Here is a 23,827-nt window from a genome sequence, read left to right on the forward strand (position 1 = left end):
GGTAAGTCCCTATTACATTCTAAATCTTATCCTTTCACCAACAGTTAAGTATAGCTACTGCCAGTCATGAAATAAGCTTCTTTATAGTAAATGTACCAGATAGCCACAACTGTACACAAAGCAGAGATTAACGGACTCTGGGAATCTAAGAAACAATGGAGATATTCCCACCACAATTCCTGAATGTATGACTGAAAGGAAATGGTCGAAAAGAGGGCAGAAAGATCCTAATTACCTAAGTGGCTGTGTTTTTAATGCTTTTATTATCATTTTTCAATACTCACTAAACTACAGTAAGTATCTTAATTTTTGTATTAGATAGTATGAGTAGTGGCAGACGCTGAAACAAGTCATTCCTGCCAAGGTTTATTTCTCCCTTACATCCCAGTGTCACATAGGTCACTAGATAAATAGATAAACTCACTCAATTATAAAAATCCTTTTATGCAAAAGTTCTGTCACATTCTACCTATGCCTTCATAATCATTCTGATGTACTTAATATAATGTATATAAAGACAGGTGAGTAAATTTAAGAAAATAATAACCTTCACTAGACAATTCAAAGAATTAAAACACAAACCAGGCTTGCAACAATTGTATCTGACTGTCTAGAAGCAGCAATTACTTCCATTGGTACCCAGCAGGAAAAACCTGCATTGGTAAATGTAGGGGCTCTAAGAAGTAGGATTTACCTGGATACTTAAGATGAAACAGAAAGAAGAACATCTGCTCCTGCAGGCCACAAATCTTGTATAGGAGTTTTATTTGGTTTGAGAAGAGTTGAGCATGCTACCAAGGCTGACCCATAGCTAAAATGGAGGTTTTTTTTTAAGTTCAATTATTTAAAAAATAGCCAGAAATTATAGTTGCAACTCTCATGAGTTAATGGAATTATAAGAGAGATTTCTTTCAAAATTGCTTAAGTACTGGGTTATTTTTTGGTATTTTATTATTAATTGCTACTTTTATATCATTGTGAAAGAAGGAAATGGTCTATACTCTTTATGCTATTTGGAACTCAATTAGACCTACATTTGGACTAATATGTAGTCATTAAAAATAAATGTTATATGAACAACTGAAAATAAGATGAGAAAATGGGAAAACCAAAAACTTCCAATTATCCCCCATTTAACTTAAATAAAAGCCACTCTCATGAAGCTCCGAATAGCCTGTTTCTGCTTACTTGACTGTACTTATCCTGCTTTCTCTCCCTGTTATCTGTAGAGCTCCAGCAACTTCATCCTCAGATCTTTGTACCCGCTGCCCTACTGCATACCCTGCTGTTGCTTCTTCAATCCAGCTTCAACGGTAGCCCTCAGAGAACATTTCTTCTCCCATCCATTTTCTTTCCCTCCATCCTTTCCTTCCCTCCTATATTTGGGGTTTTCTTGCTAACTTGATATGCACATTCAAAATATCTGCCTATCAACTTCTTGCTAGGATTTGGTAAACAACCAAAAAAAAAAGCTTTGTTTTATTTATGATTATGTGAATGTATCTACATGAGCACCTTCTGTACAGAAGTTCAGGAGAGTACATTGGATTCCCTGCATCGGTAGTGACAGGCAATTGTGAGTTGTCCATCATGGGTTATGGGAAGAGTACTGAGGTTAGCTGGAAAAACAACAAGCACTCCTAGCTGCTGAGCTATATCCTTAGCACCAATATCTTTAGTCCTTATTGCTGGTGCTTTGTTCATATTTTTATCTTCTTATAATTTTTTTACTAATGTAAGTAAAAATACTAAGTGACTTATTTATGTAGATTTATTTACCATGCTTTCTACAACTTTATCTGATTCTGTCCTATATGTATTATAAATATAGACCTCATTGTGTAGATTCCAGTGACAAAGCTTTTTATTGCATTGTACCTTTTCAGTGTTTTATCACCATTTATGTACATAGTCTACACACAGGACTAACCAGGCTTCATTTATGTACATAGTCTACACACAGGACTAACCAGGCTTCATTTATGTACATAGTCTACACACAGGACTAACCAGGCTTCATTTCATTATGGATATTTAAACTTCAAGACTCCTCCTGCTTTGTTATATCATCTTACATTTGCCTGTGGTAAAAACAATTTAATTCATCCTAAATTTCACTGCAGAGTTCACGCTTCTGCGTCCTTTATTATCTAGTTAGCTTACACTAGCTTTTTTCATTTTTTATTTTATGTGTGAAATTGTAATGTATTGACATCATTTCTTTCTTCCTTTTCCTTCCTCCAAAGCTTTCCATATACCTCTTTTTCTCTCTTTCAAATTCATGACATTTTACAAAATTGTTATTACATTATATATAACATACACATATTCCTAAATATAATCTATTTCATCTGTATAATGTTAATCATATGCATGTGTTCAATGAGGACCATTGTGTATTAGATAACCAATTAGTGTGTTCTTCCCTGAGAAAAGCTATTTTCACTACTCTCAGCATTCCTTCATTGCCTTTAGTGAGGTCCAACTCACACTGCAGAGTTTATCTTAGAGGACAGAGCAGACTGTGGCATGTGTCTGTCTGCCACACAGGAAAGGACTAGTGCAGAGGAGGAGTTTTCACGTGAAGAAAATAAAAACTGATCCGAATGGTGAGCATGTTTTATAAACATGTTCGTAAGAGGGGGTGTTCTGGGGAAATGGTCTGTTATTTACGTCTCTTGGGAAAGAACGGTTATTTTCAGGGCAGTCCGTGTGAGGAGGAGCAGGTAGTACCTTCAGACTGATGCTCATTTGGAATGAAGTGTGCCAGAGCAGTTTAGATACATCTTATGTTCTACTTGGTCCTGACCATTCTGTCCAAGGTAAAGTATTCTGAATTCTGAACTTTGTTCAGAAAGTAAGCCCAAAAGTTCTCAAAACAGACAGCCTAGCCAAAAAAAAAGTAAGCACATTACAGATACATACAGGAACTATAAGGAACAGCCCATTTCCATAGAGATAAGAGTTATTTAGTAATAATATTGCTTCCTCTGGTGTCTACAGTATAGATAGTAGTTAGTGAGTAAAACATATTAACAGAATATTGAACACAGTTTTGAATGTCAATGTTAACAGGTACATAATTATAATGAAATAACCATTATGTCTACTCATAAATGAGTGACTAATATATTTCAAACACAATGCTAGGCATTTAAAATTCTTTAACTTCTTAACTCTTCATAACAACTCTACAGGGGTAAGTAAACATTATTAGCACTGTTTTCTATTTTAGAAAGCTATAATTTAGGTATTTTTAACAATTTTACAAAGGTTACTATGATGAATTATAATATTCAAATATAAGAATGGTGTGGTAGTTTGAATGTAATTGGCCCCATAAGCTCACAGGGAGTGGCACTGTTAGGAGATGTAGCCTTGTTGGAGGAAGTGTATCACTGTGGGGGTGGGTTTCTGGGTCTCCTATGTCCGATCAACATCCAGTGACACCGACTGCTTCCTATTGTCTGCCTATCAAGATGTAGGACTCTCAGCTCCCTCTGGAGCACCATGTCTGCCTGCATGCCACCATGTTATACCATGAGTATAATGAGCTAAACCACTGAAAATCTAAGCTACCCCAATGAAATGTATTTTCTTTATAAGAGTTGCCATGGTCATGGTGTCTCTTCACAGCTATAGAAACTGTAACTAAGACAGTCATGCTGTAAATAACCATGTCAAAAGATGGATGGATGAATGAATTGATGAATAGATGAATGGAGAAGTAGTTTGATAAGAAAGGGCAACAGTCTGGGTTGATAAATATATAAATTAGTTCTTAATTGTTATTAGCATAAACAATCAACTATTAGAGAACTTGGTTATATGTTTTTTTTTTCATATAAAATTTCTCAAAAAGCCGTCTACAAGCATGTCTTCTCTGAGCGTATGAATTTCACTGGCACTGTTGGATAGACTACTCTCTCATCAGAATGGAAGAAGAGCTTGCTACACATGGTGTCACCTGTCCCACAGAGAAGAGCTGGCAGTTGCCTCTGCTCACTCATTAACACAATCCACACACCAAATTGATGTTTTCCGTTATTTACTTGCCTTTCATTAAAAACAAGGACAGAGCACCGTTCAATTTTCAGAGCAAAACACCCAAGAGCTTCATACAATTATATATCACATAAAGCTAAGCTTTGTTAAAATACCACATGCTTGCAAAATTTATCAATAATTGGCACAGAGATTCACCAGAGGGGGGAGGACATGTCTATTCATTTGCTTAATCCCTAATAATGCTTTCACTATGGTAATATTGTATTCCTTTCTCTTACATCTGACTTGGCACCTGACCAACTGAATTCATGGTTTTTAGCAAACTGTCCAGGATTTAAATGTTTGGTTTGTCATTCGAGTCATTTGTTCTTAGATTTAGTACCCTTGCAGCCTTGTGGCCATGCCACTTTCTAATGAGAATTTTCTAAGATGCCTCAGGGGCTCATTATGATTTGAGCCTTTCTAGTCACAGGAGTCCCATTTTAAATATAACAATTTTGCCACTGAATTAGTGTTGGCTCTGGAGAACACAGGCTTTTCTCCATGGAACCTCAAATTGGTTTTGTATCCAAGAATACCTGCCATGTGCATGATGGTGAAGTTCACTTCTTGTAATTAAGAAGTCCTTCCTCTATCCTTATTTATATATAGTCATACCTCTCAAACTAATGTGCTTAGGACACCTAGAGAGTCACAAGCAACTATTTATCAAAATTTGTAATTCTTACTTTAACCCTGAGAGTATTGACATTATTCTATTGAAGAGGTGAAAAGAGTCAGAATATTTATCAGTCATCACCCATCTGGAAACATGTCCTCAAACTTACAAACCTTATTCTGTTTCTCTAACTGTCCAGGACCAATATTTACAGTATTACATACTACTTGATTCCGAGGTACACATTCCATATGTAAACAGCCATTACTACTGGGAAATGTGTCAAGCATGAGCTGTTGTGTGAACCCATTGGATACCACAGTAGGACTCTCAGCTGTTTTTATATGACTTCCTGAATATTTTATAATACACACTGTATATTACATTTCCCCATTGTTCTACAAATGATTTTTCACTTCCTTTCACTTTGAGTATACTTTGTCTTATTATAAAGGCCATCTTTTTTTTTAATCATTCTCTGTTCTATTGGTAGCACAGGGTAGACTACCGTACAGTACCCACACATTCCCTGTTTTAAGTTGATTATTCTTGTCAGAGCTACTTGATATAGAACTCTTTCCCTGCTGGCTGAGTCTCCTACATCCTCCTGATACATGCAGTTATTGAAACACTTCCCCACTTCTAACCTGCATGTGTAGTTCATGGGAAAATACCTGGTCCCCCAGATACCACTCCTGATATTGCTTCAAGTCACATCTGTAAGAACACCTCTGAGTGATTTTTATCCACCAAAAAAAAACACAAGTATCTAAATAAGATGGATTTCCTACTTTATTTTATATCGTAAAGAATTCATCCATCCATTTATATATCCACCCAACTGCCGTTGATATAGAACACATACTCCCTAGCCTCTTTTCCACTGGCACTTATTTCTTGTCTCCTCCCACAGACTCTACTGACTGGGGCACTGAATGAGTCCCCTTTTGGTAAACCAAGAATATGGGGCTTAACATTGGCCAATAGCTGGTTGGGATGGATGGGTAAGTCTCCAAATTACAAAGGCTGCTTGAAATGCAATGTTTACAGCTTCCTAAGAAGGTTTTCCAACATTAAAGATCCATTCTCAGTAAAACAAACACCTCTGAATCGGCATCCTGTCACATACTGCATCGTTCCCTTCTTGGTTATCCCATTTACCTCTACTTTTACATGTTGATGAAATGACAATGTGCAAGCCTGGGGACCAAGTACTGGTTTTTTGGACTCCAATCTACAATCAAGTATTGTGAGTATCTACCTCAATGTTTATTTAACATTTGAAACATTCAAATATTTTGAAAAGATTCTAATTAGCTCTTTCATTGTTTGACAATTTCATATATTTAAATAATGAATTTTAGTTATTTCACCCACATTCCTTCTCTCATCTTTTGTTCATCTCCTGCAACTATTTTTTTTTCTAATAAGTCTCCTACTTTCAGATGACCACAGCTTTAGAGTGTTCATGATTATAAAGATATGCCATGTCCCAAATCTGTCTTCTTTCACCTAGATTATTTGAATTCTCCACCTCTGTATTTTAATTTCATACGATTTTTCACATCAGGGAAGAAATATCCATCATAATGGTACATTCAGTAACTGTGTCATGAGACAGTTCATCTAGTGTCAAAAGGTCTTGCTGACCAATCGTTAATTCTTGAGAGTAAAAGTGAGAGTGAAGGGAACCAGTTCAGTAATTATTGTCACGTACTGGGTAAAGAGGCCATTGAAATATTTCCCCTAGGAAGATTCCATATTTACTAGACACCTCCCAATGAGATTCAAGGATTGCTACATTCCTTCTGAAAATGAGCTGCCTAACTATATCAGTTTCTATACTTTTGTTTGTAAAAATCATTAATCAGTGATCATTTTCAACAGAAGATATATGAGATGATAGACTGCCTACTTACACTAAAATTATATTTTACAACTTATCAAACGTTATCATTAACGTAAAGAATAGGGCTGGATGGAAGATTAGAAATCCTCTATTTCTTGCTTTCCACTCACACTTTTCAAACAGGAGACCAAGGTTCAAAGATGCTGCTGTAGGTAGCAAGAAAAGGGAACCACCATAATCCAAGACCTAAGGACTTTCTTTGGGGCTTTTGTTGGTTTGTTTTCTTGTTTTGTTTTGATGTTTTACAACATCCACACAAGAGTTTTAAAAGAATAAGGGCTTTATGTTTTAGACTCAGAAATTCCCACAGAACATAGTATATTAAATCATGGAAATATAGCAAAGAAAATCAGTTTTTAAAGTCTGTTTTAGTCTCCGAACCTTTCAACATAGATTCATATTATCCACATGCATGAAGATACTTTCAGTCTTCTACTACAGAGGCTATAAATCATGTTACAACCAAATCCTATCTCCCATCTTCTCCATCCTTAAACTGTTGTCCCCCAACTCATCATGTCCGTAGACAGGCATTCATCAAATTACTTCCCTGCAGTCTATCACACCAGTAGAGTGACTCCTTTTGTGCAATCAGTGTGTTCTTTCTAAGAGATGGCTCTAACCAGAAAAAAAAAAAAAAAACTTAACTCCAAGATCTCCCTACAGCTACACATGTTCCCCAAGCTCCCATGGGGCTCAGTTCCCAACTCTATGTGTTTGAAAATCTCGTCTTTAGATCCCAATATGGCCATCTAGACTTCCTGGAAAAGAATGACACCTCTCTTAATTTGGTGTATTTTGGTTGTTAATGCCTCTACTTAAATATCTTGTTTCAGATATTTGTTATATCTGACACTCTGGTCCTCACTTACATTATCTAAATAGACACCTCTAATAATCATTTACAACTTCCTTCTTTCATTCTATATACTTCCTATTCTCCCTTCTTAATAGAAATTGACATTATCTAACATGACTGTGGCAAATTAAACACATAGATGTTGTGTCTTGCTTACAAGAATGTAAGCTCCACAAGGCTAAGAAATTTGTGCTTCTTATCTTAGTCTCTGTGGCAGTAAAGAAATGTGTCTAATACTCAGACAATTGTGGATCAGTATTTGTTCAATAGATGAATGTGCTAAGTATAAATCTTTATGATTAAAAAAGTCATTTTCTGCAAACATGTGCCATTATGATTTTACTTCCCTTTCCCCAGCAGTTATCCTGTTAACTAACTAAGCAATTCACCATTAATAGAGTCGATCAAGAAAGTAAGTCTACAGTTCAGGCTATTACAGTACGTTGAATTACCTCATATATTAAAATGCCTGAAACCTGAATGTCATAGCTATTTGGCTGAACGTTATTTACTGCTTCTGGACCATAGAGATGGCTATGCTCAAATGATCTCATAATAGCAGAAACACTCCTAGATAGTCTGTTGTTAATTATATTATTACTTTCTCCATTGCAGGCAATGCCTAATTAGTCCCCACAGCATCTCTGCTGAAGAGCAGAGGCACCAAATAACCTTGGAGACTAGTACCATCATGAGTGCCTCTGGCTCACGAATGAAGCTCTGTATTTTTCAAGAGGAAGTTTACACTTTGTTTGAGATCTGTGATGTTCAGCATATTCTATTCACTAGACAAACCCTCAAACACCATCTGAGTGTATGTTTTATTCAATTCAAGGTATTAGGGTTATTCATAACGTACCATGTAAGGAAAAAAGGTATTTTTTTTTATTCTGAATAAATACTGCTGGTATCAACCAATGTCCAGGCCCTGTCTTCTAAGGTAGACTTTCTAAAATCTCGGTGTGTTTATTTAATTCTTACCATTTTATTTGTATACTCTCAAAAATAGGATTACCCACCTTATAATGTAGTTGAACAAATAAGAAGACAGGTTATTAAAGCAAATAGAGTAATGACTATTACATTAAAATCTCTATTTGCTATTTATATTATTAAATATTTGAGGATCAGTAAATATTAAACTACAGTGTTGTAATATAATTGAGCCTATGAAAGATAAAACAATGTCTGTGTCATATAAAATTATGATTACTTAAATAAAATGGGGTAAAAAACTGCAAGTATTAAATAAAATAACTTAACAGAGTTGAAGTTCAAGAGAATGTTGCTAAACGAGGACTACCAAATTTGTTAATAAAAGAATATGGAAGTTAATAGCATTGCTAGAAAGTCAAATTTTAGAACAAATTAAAAGTTAAAGGATTCTTAGGTGGGGAACATTATGTTAACTCCATGTTCCTATTATCTGGGTTCATTGTTTATCTCCCATTTATTCCTACTGAGTACCGCCCCCCCCTCCAGAGGCTCACACTTCAGAAAGATTGTGTTACTCTCACCACATATCTGCAGAGACTCTTAGATATAGGTTTTGTTTCTTTGATTATAACAATTAACTGAAAAGATACAATGAATCAAAGGTAAGAAATAGGGATAGGAACAAATACAATGTTTTGTTTTGCTTTTTAAGGGAGGAAAGTACATTTACTTCTAGACCACACAGAAATGAAAAGAGATGTGTGGATTACGTGGTTCCCTCGTGTACTTTTTTTTTCTGATATGCATTTTTCTTTGGTAGTTAACACAAATTACACTGCACTATACTTGTTAAATATTTCAGTAAAAGAAACTTGTGCAAAAAGACTGCTTTGTACAGAAAATGGAACATGCTGCAGAGCTTTCATGGGGTGTGACCTCATTCCATTATTAAGAATGCACTTGGTAAGTTCTTCCAGCCGTAGATCTTGCAGGATCCCAGTGAGCATTGACTAATTAATCCTCCTGTCATCTCCATGAGAAAGGGAAGGCATTTATTTGAAGGCACACTCTGCCTTGATGAAACTTGGGGTGAAAACTACTTGACAGTGTTTGATGGCTGTATGGTGTCCGGGTGACAGTGAAAGTTGACTTTTAAGAGAAAGAGCAGCGTCAACACTCCTGGCACAGGCACCTCTCCATCTTACAGGCGACTATTCACTTTTTCCTTATATCCGTACTGACTCTACTCCCATCTGCTCAGACGGCACAGTGCCCAGCAAGCATTGGTCAGATCCCTGGCGCAAATCTTGGCAGATAAGCACTCTCTGGATAGTCTGTACCCCACTGCAATGTGGCATCTGTTTTGCCAGATGTTGCACCTCTGAGTCCTTTAGTATGCCATCCCTGTTACTGCATGTCTATTTACAGCACACCGGCACATCTGCCACTATATAAATATCAAGCAACAAAGTAAATGATAATAAAGGATAAAGCCCTACTCTGTCTGTCTCTGTTTATGTCTCTTTGACTCTGACTGTGCCTGTCTGTCTCTGTGCATGTGCAGTGTGTGCATGTACGTGTGTGTGTGCATGTATGTATGTGTGCATGTGTATGTGTAGCTGACAAGAACAAAGGTGACATGGATCATGATGCTCTTACTCTGTGTTGTCCTCAGGGTTTTCTTACAATGACGACTTCTAAGGGATATGGCTCAGGAACGTTAAGGCACCTATGACTCATGTTTTAAATGAATACCTCAAAAGATATTGCTTCCAGAGTCAAATAACGTAAGAGTCTTCAGGCTCAGAGTTCTGAATCACAAAGTCAGAAAGGATGCAATATCTCTCCCACACACAAGCAGTACCAGGAATATTGAGGCTGCCCTTAATGGTTCCTTCAGGTCATTGTATATTTATGTATTCAGCAGATATTTATTGAGTACCTCCAAAATATGTGAGCCTGTGGCAGATGAACTCAGGCTGGAGAGAGACAACACTTGGCATCTAACAGGGCATATAAGATATAAACATACGGAAGACTGAGGTGGCAATTAAAGGGTGTTGGTCGTGGGTGTCTGCCACCTACCTGTGGGTGGAGAGCAAAGGGGAGTATGGTCTGGTGGTAAATTATTCAATTTACTTCCCATTTATTCTATGAGGGGACAGAGAAAGAATTTGATACACGAAGGATCGTATGTAGAAATGGCATGAAGGAGGACATAGATCAATGCTATAGACCTCATGGCAATGTACCTTAATATAAAATAGTGAAATGTATGCTTTTCTGTTATCAAATCTGGTCTATATCCTTGGGTCAGTTTTATTTTTAAATTTTAATCATTTTTATTAGAACACTATGCTTAAAAGTTATCCCAAAAACATTTACGCAACACACAAATTACCCTACCCTAACAGAATTGTGTTGGCATGTGCCAATACACACATGTGTGTTTATGTAGCCATTATGCATCTTTATCAAAATTAATAGAGGAAAGTAATTAATTATCATGGTGGTATTGGAAATCAATACTTGGTTATAATGATTGCATGGATCCCACAAGCCTTCAAAAAGTTTGGATAAAAAGAAAATTAATTATAATAACATCAGACCAAAACTGAGTTCTGGAGTTTTGCTGGATTCACAAATCACTATAACCTGACTACTTAGCTGAATTTCAGACTTTCTGATGTCCATCTTGAAAGCACTCATTATGCAAACTATGAGGATACCCGAGAACTAAGAGTAGCTGTCAATGACCTGATCATCATAATTGTGTGCCAGTTACCCGAAACTTATTGTCTCCCTCAGAATTTCTTCCATCTCTTCTTTTCATTGCAGTATGCAAGCTGAGGGGAGAGAGTCAGTCCTTGCATGCCCAACCCTGATACTAGCTAGAGTTTAGTTATAATTGCTAAGAGAACTTGGTTTCGTTTCCATTGCAAACAGGCTTAAGTAGGTTCTCTAGAGTGAAGTATGGTTAATAGTTAATTTGACACCCAACAGGCAGAGCATAAGTTCATGAGGCATAAGATTTAAAACTCCACACAGCACTAAGGATCACGGTATGTGCCTGTTGAAACTCACTGAGATAATTACACAGGTGCGGCTAACTTGACACGGCTTGCATCTAATCTTTTCCCACCTCTGATATCCCTACCTAGCATAACATTTTGGCACATTCAGGGTCCTACGTCTACCTTCTTTCCTGATGACCACTTATATATTAGTCATCATAGATTATGTCCTGACATTTAGGAAAAGAACTGACATATTTTAGAAAGAGTAATGATGCCCTCTTGCTCTTGAATTGCAGTTTACCATGCAGACAATGCAGTCCTTGCAAACAACATTTGATTTGTTGGAGACGGGATCATTCCTTTATAGGTTTCCAGGTGTAAATCAAGCTAGCTGCCTATGAGCATACAGATTGTCCTGTCTTGATTTCTCATCTCATCAAAGGAACACTGTGGGTTATGTGGGTTCTGAGGTTTTGAATTCAGAGCCTCATACTTGCACAGAAGCATTTTACCTGGTGAGACATCTCTACAGAAAATCCTTTATTCCGTAAGATTCACAACAAGGTTAAAACATATAGTTTTGTTTTATAGGTGTTACAGCTAGATAGAACTATTGTTTTTCTCCTTTGATAGCTTACATAGCATTTTCTGATACTGTGGAAACTGGATTATAGTAAGGAGGCTTCCAGGTCAGATCCAGCATTAAAAATCCAGATCCTGTGCCCTAAGTCTTCAGCAATTGTCTTCAGTAATAGGGTATTGCGTTCAACCTCAGAAAGGCATCCAAGGTTAGCACCAGCAGGAATCTCTGAACCATAACAATGGGCATCATTGTTAGATATCCTTCATGGTTCAATAGTGGCACCCGCTGACAATAACCAAGAGCTGTCTGAGTGGACTTAAGGTCTACTCAATATGAAGGAGATCATGCAGAGTACCAGAAGCATAACCAATTTCCAGGGGCTAATGAGGTCTTGGATCTTAGTAGAAATTCCTCTACTTTGCTAGATCACTTTGCTAACTATATCCTAAGCCTTATCCGTATGACCATAGTTAAATTTATCTCTCACCCTTCACCCAAGAAGATCCACTTTACCGAAAATGGAGACCATCACAGAAGGCAACACCTGGACACAATGCAGATATCAACAGATCATGGGGAACCCAAGTCCAGCGAATACATTTACATCACAATTCCCACAGCTAGGGTTTAGGAACATCCCAGAAGAGGGAATGAACAGATTGAAAGAACCAGAATATCAGGAAGTCTACACTGACATCCACTCTTTTAGAAATAAATGGTTGCATAACCAAACCTAAGCCATGGCAGTATCAGTAGACATAGTAACAGGGAAGAGGGAAATCTCACAGGGTCCTTCCAATAGACAAAGAACAGCATGCAACTAAAGAATGCTAGGAGAGGAGCGCTATCCTCTCTAGGGATAAAGTTCCCGATTGTTTATTCAATGCAATGTGGTTAGATCTGAACTCATATACACAAAAACATTAAAAGAAGGACGTAGCAAGTTTAAACAAATCTGTCTGTCTCTGCACCCCTCATCTCCCTCCTCTCTTGTGTATGTATAAGAACAGTAATCAAAGAAGATGCAATCAATTTGAGAGTAGGTGGCCATAGTATAGGCTGCTGGGAGAAAAAAGAACGGAGGAAGTTATGTGACTATATTATACAAATAACAAAAAATACCTGTTTAGGGTCTTATCTGTTCTAACCAATCTGAGAACTTCTGTCTATGTGATGTTTGTTTTACCATTCTTCTTCCCATATTTCATGGAAAATTTCAACTGCATGATAATTGAAACAAGAATGAAAACCATCTGAAGTGTTTCTGTACATCAATTTGTCCACTAATTTTTTTTAGTATTTTATAAAAGATGATTTATTTTAATTTTGTGCATTGGTGTTTGCCTGCATGTATGTTGGTGTGATGGTGTCAGATATCCTGGAAGTAGAGTTACAGTTATGGACTGCCATGTGGGTGCTGGAAACTGAACCTGGTACTCGGGAAAAGCATCCAGTGCTCTTAACCTCTGAGTCATCTTCAGTCTCTTCATTTTCATGTGTGTGTGGGGGGGGTGATTATGCAAGTAATTTTATCAGTGTATAGGATATTGAAATAAGCAAGCATGAAAATCTGGTTTTCATTGGTGACAGTAGCACATTTCCTGCTTTTGCTTCTCTAGTTTCTATGCCTTCCACTTTTATTCATTTTTAAATGTGTGGCCTCTTTTTATTCAGAATAAGGACAACAATAGACCTGCTATTGTGCACATGGGAAAACCCGGGAGGCTTCCACCTCATATGACATTTTCTAAGGACATTGAGGCTATGATTATGATCATTTTATTTTTAAATTTTTAGCTATTTTAAAAGTCTTGACAATAAACCTATTGATTCAGTCAGGGGATAGCTGTGATGAATCTCTCTGTCTCTATCTCTGTCTCCCTCTCTGTCTCTGTCTCTGCGTGCGTGTGTTGCTCAAATCTCAAAACATGTCACTCAAGAAAATCTTCAAATCACAGAGCAGAAATTAGTCTGACCCAGCTGCTGATTTCATTCTTAAAGTGTTACTCTCTGAGCAGTTGCTAATGTGGGTGATGTCTTTTTAAATGTGACAAATTTGGCAGCTCTTCTGTTCTACACTGAAATAACAAAAGAGGTGAAATATTAATGAAGAATAGCCCTAGTGTCCAGAAATGATAGGGAAAAAATAGCAGTTAGGAGTTGAAAGAAGCATGAAATGTGGATCAGGATTCCCACCAATGTCAGAGTCCAACTGTCTTGCCTTTGAGGGAGAAGCATTGTACCTACCCTAGAAAGCTGAGAGGAAACGATTCAGATGAAATATTCAGGGGACAATGTAGATCAGAGCACCAACTCATCATACAGGTACTTTACAGCAAGTGGTCTATGCCACAAGACTACAAAATGCAAAAGTTTTATTTCAAAGACATACATGTAATTAAGCCTATGGATTCTCTCTGCCCTCTGCCTAATGTGTGTGTACACTTCTGTGAGGATAAGATGAAGGCAGACAAGAGGAGGGCTCCATCCATGTTAATATGGCCTCCTGTTGCTACAGTGATGGAAACTGGCATTTACTTCTAACGATGCTTGTGGAGAAGGACTGGTCATATGGCCCAGAGCATTCCAGCATGCAGCCTGAGTTTTCCTGCAGCAGGTTTCCCCCACAGCTCCTATTTTTCCTGCTTATTCACTCCACCAGTGTATCATTCATGAATAATTCCCTAATCCCCCTGGAAATTGCTATAAGCTACTTAATACCATCTAACAAATCCTTTCCTGTTTCTATTTATACAATTAATTATGAAAACTGCAAATGCTATCTCCAATCAAGACCTTATCTGAGAACCACGCTGTAAGCAATAATGCCTTGTCAGCGATTTTCAAAGGAATACTTAAATTCTTTTACTTCAAAACACAATAAAATACCCCAGGACACAAACCTCAAGAATCAGATTGCTTGCTGTCCACAGTTTATTTTCGAGATTAAGTCCAGACTAAAATTTTCACCCAAAAAGTGAGTATAAAAAGCAAGATGCCATTATTTTACTCAAATTTCCCAATCGAGAACCCTCATCCTCACTGATTTCCCATCACCAGTGAAGACTGATGTTTAAAGTCAAACTAAATATTCATGTGGCACGGTGTTGAAGAGCATCCGTATAAAAGGACATTATCATTACATAATATGGAAATAAAACACACATATCCAGGAGTTAATTATTTAATTTTTGTGGTTATACAATAATTCAAAAGATAAAACTGAATTCATTGCTTCTTTGAAATAGTGAAGCTGGGAAATAGAATATGTTCTATTTCCTGGCATAACTGAATGCGAGAATCTGAGTCTGGCTTTCATTCTCCTCACTAAGTCTTTGCTTCATTTTCCAAGAGGGAAGTTTAACTTCTACAAGCCAGATGTGTATATATACACCCACTGGTGTAACCTAGCACCCATGCTCTTTCCTGTAAGTTCAAGTTGTAAAGAACAGCTCATTAACTAGAACGCCATGATCACCTCTGTGCCCACTGTCATGGTCTGGATAGAACCTGTGCTAGGCCTGAGCTGATTCCCACAAGCAACAGGGTGTTTGGAACTAGGACTGGTACAGTGGCCATGTGATCAGAAAAGGAGAGGGGAGAAGAAATTACCCCCATCTACATCACATAAACAAAGGTCAGTTGTGAGATACTCCTTGATTTAATACAATAAGAGGCATTTCCAGAGCTTATTTTTATAAACTGTAATCTTTATACGTTCCCTTATTATGTACTTTCCATCTCTCTTATCTATTCACCTCAGCATATGATTTCTTCCTCTTCAAGGAGATAGTCTGCACATACCATAATATGCTAATATAAGCATTTAACAAGGGCCAACTAAACAAAGACCTGTAGACACCAGTCAGGCACCTTCTGAAAGAGGGCACATTTGGCAACCGAAACCAGTAGTTAATTTTCCTCATCTAGTTTTTTTTAGTTACTTACATAAGCAATGACTATAGTTGTGGTGGTAAATTGTATTCATTTCTGTTTTATAGAAGAAAAATAGTTTGGTAAATAATAAATAAAAAGGGAGGAAAGAGACAAGTATTCAGAGACGGAAGGGGAGAAAACAGCTGAAGAAACACTTAAGTAGAATTAAGTGTTGGCATTAAGGAAAGGTTGGAGATCACCTTTTAGAATTTCCAGTTTCGTGTCAGGGGCCTGGATTAGCACCGTAGACACTGTCAGCAAGGCTTGCTGTACTTTCAGTGAGCAGTCCCTCTAGCTACTTTCCATACCCACAAACATTTGGTAAGCTAGTTCTTTCCTTTTTTTCCCCAATGATTCACCTTGCTGTTGGGCCTGACCAGAGCAGCAGCAATTCCCACTGATAACTTTATACGTTTCTCCTGGGGCAGAGTGGAGGGGAGGGTGTTATATGGAGTGGTTTACAGCCAGGCATTGCAGGGGAGACAAGAAGGATTATAATACTTTGATGGCTTTTTTTTAGATCTTAAATGAGATAGTGCAAGTGTTACCTCATGAGGAGGGGGAATAGAGGGCTTGGAGCACACATGGGCTTTTTATCACCTACCAATGCCTGTCTAAGCATACTCCAAATAGAAAATGCTGTAAGAGGCATGTGCTTTCTTTCTTTCTCTGTATACCAGTTATTAATATCTGTCCCTACTGAATTACCGGGCATGAGTGAGAAGGAAACACGAAACATGTTACAAACCTGCTTTGGATTTATTAGAGGGGATGTGTACAGGCTTGGGGAAGTCACATCCAGCTTTTAAAAGCTGCCGAGTGCATGTGCACAGGGGGTTGACGTGACTATGCCATACACAGATGACAGCCCTCATGCATGCATGCAACAGCTTAGCCGAGTCATACGTGAATGATGCAACCATGCACGCATGCAAGGGCTTTGCTGAGCCATATGTGGATGATACAACCATGCATGTTTGTGGGTCACATGGGACGCCAGGGCTATTAAACACTTCTGCCTGGGTCTTATCCACACATGCATTGCCCTAGGACCCAGAAGTGTCAGCCTTATTGTGGCTGAAATCATAACATTCCACCCTTCTAAACCTAAGAAGGGCCAGAGGCAAAAGTTCTACCCAGTTGAAGTGGAGCTCCTGTGACATCTTAACAAGAACATTTTTTAAGGAATGGTTAGTTTGTTCTACCTTCCCTGAAGACTGAGGATGGTATGGGTTATAAAAATACCAGGGAATGTTAAGAGCCTTAGTTAAAGTCTGAAAGATCTAGGAGGTAATCTCTGGGCCATTATCTGACTGAAGAGAGGTTGGGATTCCAAACCGGGGGATAATTTCTCAGAAGAGAACATCAGAAACCGTCTGGGCCCTCTTGTTAGTGGTGTGAAACACTTTAATCCACCCAAACAAAACGGTGTTCACCAAAACCAGGAGACATTTAACTCATTTGACTGTGGGCATATGAGGAAAACCAAGCTGCCAGTCAGTTCCTGGAAGGGAGCCCCTGGACTGGTGAGTGGGAAAAGCTACAATATTTGGTCTTGGGATCTGACTTTTGACAAATTTTATAAGAGGCAGTGATAACTTTTAAGAACTCTAAGTCCTCAGGGGTGGGTTGGAGGTGAGCCTTGACAAAATGAAACAGCTTTGCTATTACTAAGAAAGAGCTGATGTGGGTAGGACAGAATTTGCCAGGTGTCAGGGGGTGTCTGTGAGAATGTGGGCTGTACTGTATGAACCCTCTGAGTTGACTGAGGTAGGTTTGGGCTTTGGAATGTTGCTGTTCTAGCTGCTTGGTCAGCCTGGTTATTTCCCTTGAAAAAAATGGAACTGTTGGTCTGATGAAACCGACAGTGAATAATTCCTATAGCCATGGGGAGATGGGAGGCTTTTATCAAGTACATAATGTAACCTGAGTTAGTTGTGGATCTTCTTTTGTCATAAGAAGCCCACGCTCCTTCCAGATAGCTGCGTGAGACAAGAGGATATGAAAGGCATATTTGGAGTCTGTTTAAACATTAAAGACTGTCCCTTTGTTAACCGGAAGGCATGGGTAAAGGCTATTAACTCAGCCTGCTGATTAGTGGTATGAACAGGAAGTGCCTGTGCCTCTACCACCCCAGTATCTGACACTATACCATAGCCTGATCTATAGGTCCCTTCAAATAAAAAGGAGCTGCCATCTGTGTACCAGGTATAAGTGGCCTGGGACAGTTTTCTCTCCTGTATATGTGAGGGGTAGGACAGTAGATCCTCTAAGGTTTCTATAAAGGAGTGAAATGGGGAATAATTAACATTAGGATGAGGTAGGAGATTTGAGATGTTAAGGGGTGGGCAGGATAGGAAAGTGAGTGTGGCATCTTCTACTAGTGCCACCTGGAGGGAAAGAACTAGGGAAGGGGGCAAGGTTTGCAAGCTTTTGTAAGTTAAGAGATGGGACAGATTGTAGTGGGAGAAGACAGTGGTGTGTGACCCAAAGTTTAGTTTCTTTGACTCACAAATAAGAAGCTCAATGGCCACTAAAGCACATATGCAGGGCACCCAGCCCTGAGTGGTGAGGTCCAGCTTCTTTGGAAGGTATGGTACAGGTGCAAAGGAGGGTCCCAGCTGATATCCTAGGACCCCAAGTGCATATCCCTCCTTCTCTGTTACATAGAGGGAGAAGGGACAAATTAAATCTGGGAGATGAAGAGCTGGGGCCTGGATAAGGGCCTGCTGGAGTCTCTGGAACGGTTTAGTAATGGGGTGGAGAAGGGGCTCATGCAGAGAGCCAAGAGCTGCCTCATATAAGGAGTGGGTGAGGAGAGAAAAAGAGGGGATCCAGGAACGCAGGAAGCCAGCTATTCCTAAAAACAATAAAGCCTCTTCTTTTGTAGAAGGAACTGCAAGGGATTGAATTAGCTTTTTTCTGTTTAGGGTAATAGCTTTTTGGGTTGGGATAATACTCTCAAGTAAATGACTTGAGAGGTAGACAGTTGGATTTTGGAAGGTGAGGTTCTATAGCCCTTTTTGGAGAAGAATTTAAAAGAGCGGAGATATCGGTTTTGCTCAACTTCAAGGATAGACTTCAAAGTAAAATATCATTTACGTACTGTATGAGTTTAGATGTAGGGAGAGACAGAGAAAGTATATCAGAAGCTAAAGCCTGACCAAATAGGTATGGGCTGGTCCAAAATCCCTGGGGAAAGATGGTCCAGGTTAGCTGCGTGGAGGGGTGAGTGTCAGGGTCAGTCCAGGTGAAGGCAATGGTATTTTGAAATCGAGAGCTGAAAGGAATAGAGAAAAAAGCATCCTTGAGAGTTAGAACTGAGAAGTGGGGGGTTCCTGGAGGGATAGTGGAAAGGGGGGGTTCCTGGAGGGATAGTGGAAAGAAATGTATAAGGGTTAGGTATAACAGGATGAAGAGGGACCCCTGTGGAGTTAATGAGCTGGAGGTCTTGAACCAGGCAATAGTTTCCATTAGGTTTTTAACAGCAAGTATAGGGGTGTTAAAGGGAGAAGAGGTGGGATGAAATATCTTTTTTCTTAGCAGGTCAGAGATTATAGGCTTAAGTTCCCTAAGGCTCTGGAGAGAGAGGGGGTACTGAGCTTTGGTAATATACTTAGTAGGGTCTTGTAATTCGATAATGATGAGGGAAGAATGGTGTTTAGCAACAGAGGGGTTTTGGGTGTCCCAGCCTTGGGGGTCCACCTGAAAGACTGGTAGAGGAAAAGAAACATTGGAGCTCGGAGGTCGGGAGGCTAGAAGGAGGAAGAGGGGGCTGTTAGCAAGTCTGAGGTAAGGTGAATGGAAGGAGCAAATGAAATGGAAGCTCCTACTTTTGCTAAAAAATTTCTTCCCGTAAGACATACCAGGCTGGTCAGCATGACTAAAAATGAATGAGTGTGATAAATACCCTTAAAAACACAGTGAAGTGGTGGAGTCATCTCCTTATCTACCTCAATAGGGAAACTAGAAGGAGAGGTAGGCCCCCAGAATTCCCTCAGTACTAAATATGTGGCTCTGGTGTCCAAGACAAAGGAGATGGGCCATCCTGATACCCATGGCTCCCTGTTACAGATGACAGTTGTGGTCAGGTCAAAGGAGCCCAGACAGCCTCACTCATCCATGACCAGACCTAGAAGTTTCAACCCAGGGCCATTAGGCACTTCTGCCTGAAGGTTTGTCCGCATATGCATGGCCTTATGTGAGCCTTATTGTGGCTGAAATCATAACACCTTCTATATTCCATATTTCTACATCTAAAACCAGGGGCTGACTGTACAAACTTAAGAAAACCAGTCAGTGTATCACTGCTGACCTTAATTATTTTTTTCTAAAGTTTAATAATGTCGATGCAGAACTGTTTTGCTTTAGAATCTCCTTGACACATTCTAAGGGAGAAACAAACATAAGAGAGAAAAACATAAGAAAATTATGGAACTATCGGATTACTTATCTTTACTTGACCATCATTAGCCAAGAGACTGCATGGCCATGAATGATACCCTATCCATGGTAATGATTGTGAAATTGCCTCTTCTTTTTTGGACAATCCCCAGAATACCTTGCTCTGGACAATTTCCAAGAATGGCAACCTCTCTGCCACCGATGGTCTTCTTGATTACCCCTTACATGTCCCTGTTTGGGCACCAGGTTTTGTTGCCTGGGCGATAAGGCACCAACAGTGCAGGGCTCAGAGGGAAATCCATGGAGTCAGCATACTGTGATTTTTTTTTTTATTTGAGGGGACTAAGGGAAAAGAAACACACACTTTTCTGATGTTATTCTTCTTTATCCTTCTTCTGTATTTTCTCTTCTTTATTTTTCCTCAATAAGTTATATACCCCCAAAAATCTTCCAGGTATTAAAAAATGCCAATATGGTTATATCTGTTTTCCAAGTGAATGATTATAATGAATGCAGGTAAAATGTGTTCTGCATCTCCCTTATATTGTTAAAACAAAGTCATCCCAAGGACCCACATATATTTAAATAACTTGTAATAGGTTAGCAGAGTGTGAGCAGTAGGGTATTTTTTTTCAGTCATTTCTTTTACTTGCAGGTTGCATATTGTTGCAAAAAAAGGATCAATCACTTTATTACTTATTTTGAAAGGTAATCTTATAGGGAATTTTTTTTTTATTTTTTTGAGACAGGGTTTCTCTGTAGCTTTGGAGCCTGTCCTGGAACTAGCCCTTGTAGACCAAGTTCAATTAGCCTTGAACTCACAGAGATCTGCCTGCCTCTGCCTCTCAAGTGCTGTAATTAAAAGTGTGCACAACCACAGCCTAGTTTTATGAGGAATCTTAAAGAAATCACAAGCTTTTATACTTGAAAATTAACCAGTCAGCTATACTTTAAATACATAGAGTATATACCCACTCAATCAATACTTGTATCAGAGGATTGAGGGCAAAAAAAAAATAAATTAATCATTATCTTTGATCATCAACCAATCTTAACAAGGAAAGTACAGCAGCTAGTAACAACTGGGCTTCTTGGTAAGTGTTTTTGAACCTAACCTAATGAATCTAAAACTCAACTATGTATCTTTGTGAACTTTATATTATTTTCTAGGGTTTTTTCATCTCAAAGGTTATTTTAAATGTATCCTATTTAAACTGAAGTTCTTATCTGAAGTTATTACTGTGTCAGCTATGATGCACACCAAAACCTGTGACTGCAACTTTCAACATTAAAATGAAAAGAATTTGAGTCAGCCTGGTTCCTGGAGACTCAATTGTTTTCCTTAATAATGAACTTGAACTGTGATCTATGCATCTCATATAATCTATGAATCTCATAGGCCCTAGCTGTGTGACAACTCCTTATATATATTTTAATGACCACAACTCTATTTAAACTAACATTATTGTTATTAATTAGACAGCTTAAGAAGAAATCATCTTCATAAAAATCCAGAGGCAAATATGCCCAGTAAAATGGGATGTTTCCATGAGATAAACACACTATATTACAGGTGATGGGAATCTCTCCACAACCATTCTCACCATGCCAGATACTAGAGAAAAAATGGCAGCAGCAGAAGCAAAAAAACGTTCCAGAGTTTTTGGTCTTGGTTCCTTTCCTATCTAAGATGCACCCATTAAGGATTTTCATTTGGTGGGCTAACACCTCTAACTACAATTGTCATCTACTGCTCCTCTGACTTGGCCACTAGCAATACAAAGTTTAACTCATAAAGCCATTAAGATACAAAAACAGTAGATGTTTAGCTCGTTAATGGGATACTTAACTTACATTTTTCATTCTTGTGGAAGTTACTCGTGGGAGATAAGTTGACGAGGTCATTTTGACGAATTGTGAAATGTCATGAGATTTTTGAATTTGTGGTATGACTGAGTAACTCAAGCTAAAGATAATCACATTAAGCAGAAAACCACCGGTATTGCATAATCTGTTCTATGACATAAGCCTGAAATGTTCAGATTACTAACAGCCAACAGGGAAGGAAACTCTGAGTCTCTCCTCTTTGAGCTTTCTTTAAACATGCCAGCAGTTATAGGAGTCCTCCTATAAACACCTTGAATTTACAGATTCAGGTCATTTTAACAATGTCCCCATACTACTTAAGGGCATAGTCTGCTCTTCTTTCCTATAAAAGGTTTCTCTTGTCTGAGGTCCTTAGAAATATATCTCATGCTAACATATAGATTTTCTTAGAAGTAAGGAATTAGCACACACTATGTATCTAACTTTGAAAAGTAAGTTCAGGAATTTTTTACATCTAATGTCTAAAATCATTTGTCCCTGATAGTACCTTCTGTATGCCTGCACAGCTAGGTGGCATTGTATAACTTTAAACTCTGTGTTGTACATAATGCCAATAACTTTACAAGAAAGAAGCTTTATTCATATCATGTAAAACACTTTCAAACTGTCATATTTCTGGTTCCTCACAAAAAATTGCGGAAGATGCACAGGGCAGAAGAACAGTTTCTCCCAACAGATGAAAAGACCCAGGTTCCAAGGGCTAAATGGCTCTCCAAGCTTATCCAGTTTTAGTTAGAAGCATCCAACTTCCCTCATGACAGAACAAAGGTACTCTTTAAAAGCCAGTGACTTTGAAACATGCCTTAAAAATTATTTTCTTTAGTAAAATCTGTACTGAAACTCAACATGAAAAACAGCTAACAAGAATAAGGCTCATATGTGAACCAGGGGACAAGTTTCTTAATCTTTTATTACTGTGGGGAAAATTACTTAAAAAAATAATTTTAGATTTAAGATTAATTCTGTCTCACAGTTTCAAAGATTCCGTTCTTAATTGTGACTTTCCCCATCACCCCTGGACCTCTGGTGAGGTGGAACATCACCACGGAAGAGCATGGCATGCATACCTCAACACATCCATCCAAGTAACAATAGGATTAAAAGGAGCTGGGGACAAGATACACCCTTCAGTGAGATGACCTTAGAGACCATTTCCCTCTAGTTTCCACCTTCAAAGCGCCATCTGTAATAAAAATGGATTCACCCACTGATGAGTTTATTACCGTCACAACCCAATCAGCTTTCAATGGTGGCATCAGTTGGCATGAGCTTGCAAAACATGAGCTTAAGCAAACTATACCAGAGGACCAAGAGTCTGTGCAACAGTGATAGCTCCGGTGTCTTTGCAAGATGCCTACATAGAAGATCATTTGAGAATTGCAGAACTAGCACAGGTACTATTCCCTCACCCAACACCACAGAGCACAGTCCTAAACTGTAAAACACTGTACCGAAATATTGATCCCCTCAGCCTCAGGAGTACCCAGGAAATCTCAGCTTTTCACAATTGGAATCCTCCACCCAATTGTAACTGGGGGTTTCTTTCTTGCTCACGAGTTTCCTAATAAACACTCTGAGGTTTAATATTAAGTATAAACTGTTTGGCCCGTAAGTTCACGCTGATTATTAA

The sequence above is a fragment of the Microtus oregoni genome, unplaced genomic scaffold (genome assembly GCF_018167655.1).
Source record: "Microtus oregoni isolate MIOR12 unplaced genomic scaffold, Mior012 000012F_ref0000307, whole genome shotgun sequence".
NCBI classification, from domain to species: Eukaryota; Metazoa; Chordata; class Mammalia; order Rodentia; family Cricetidae; genus Microtus; species Microtus oregoni.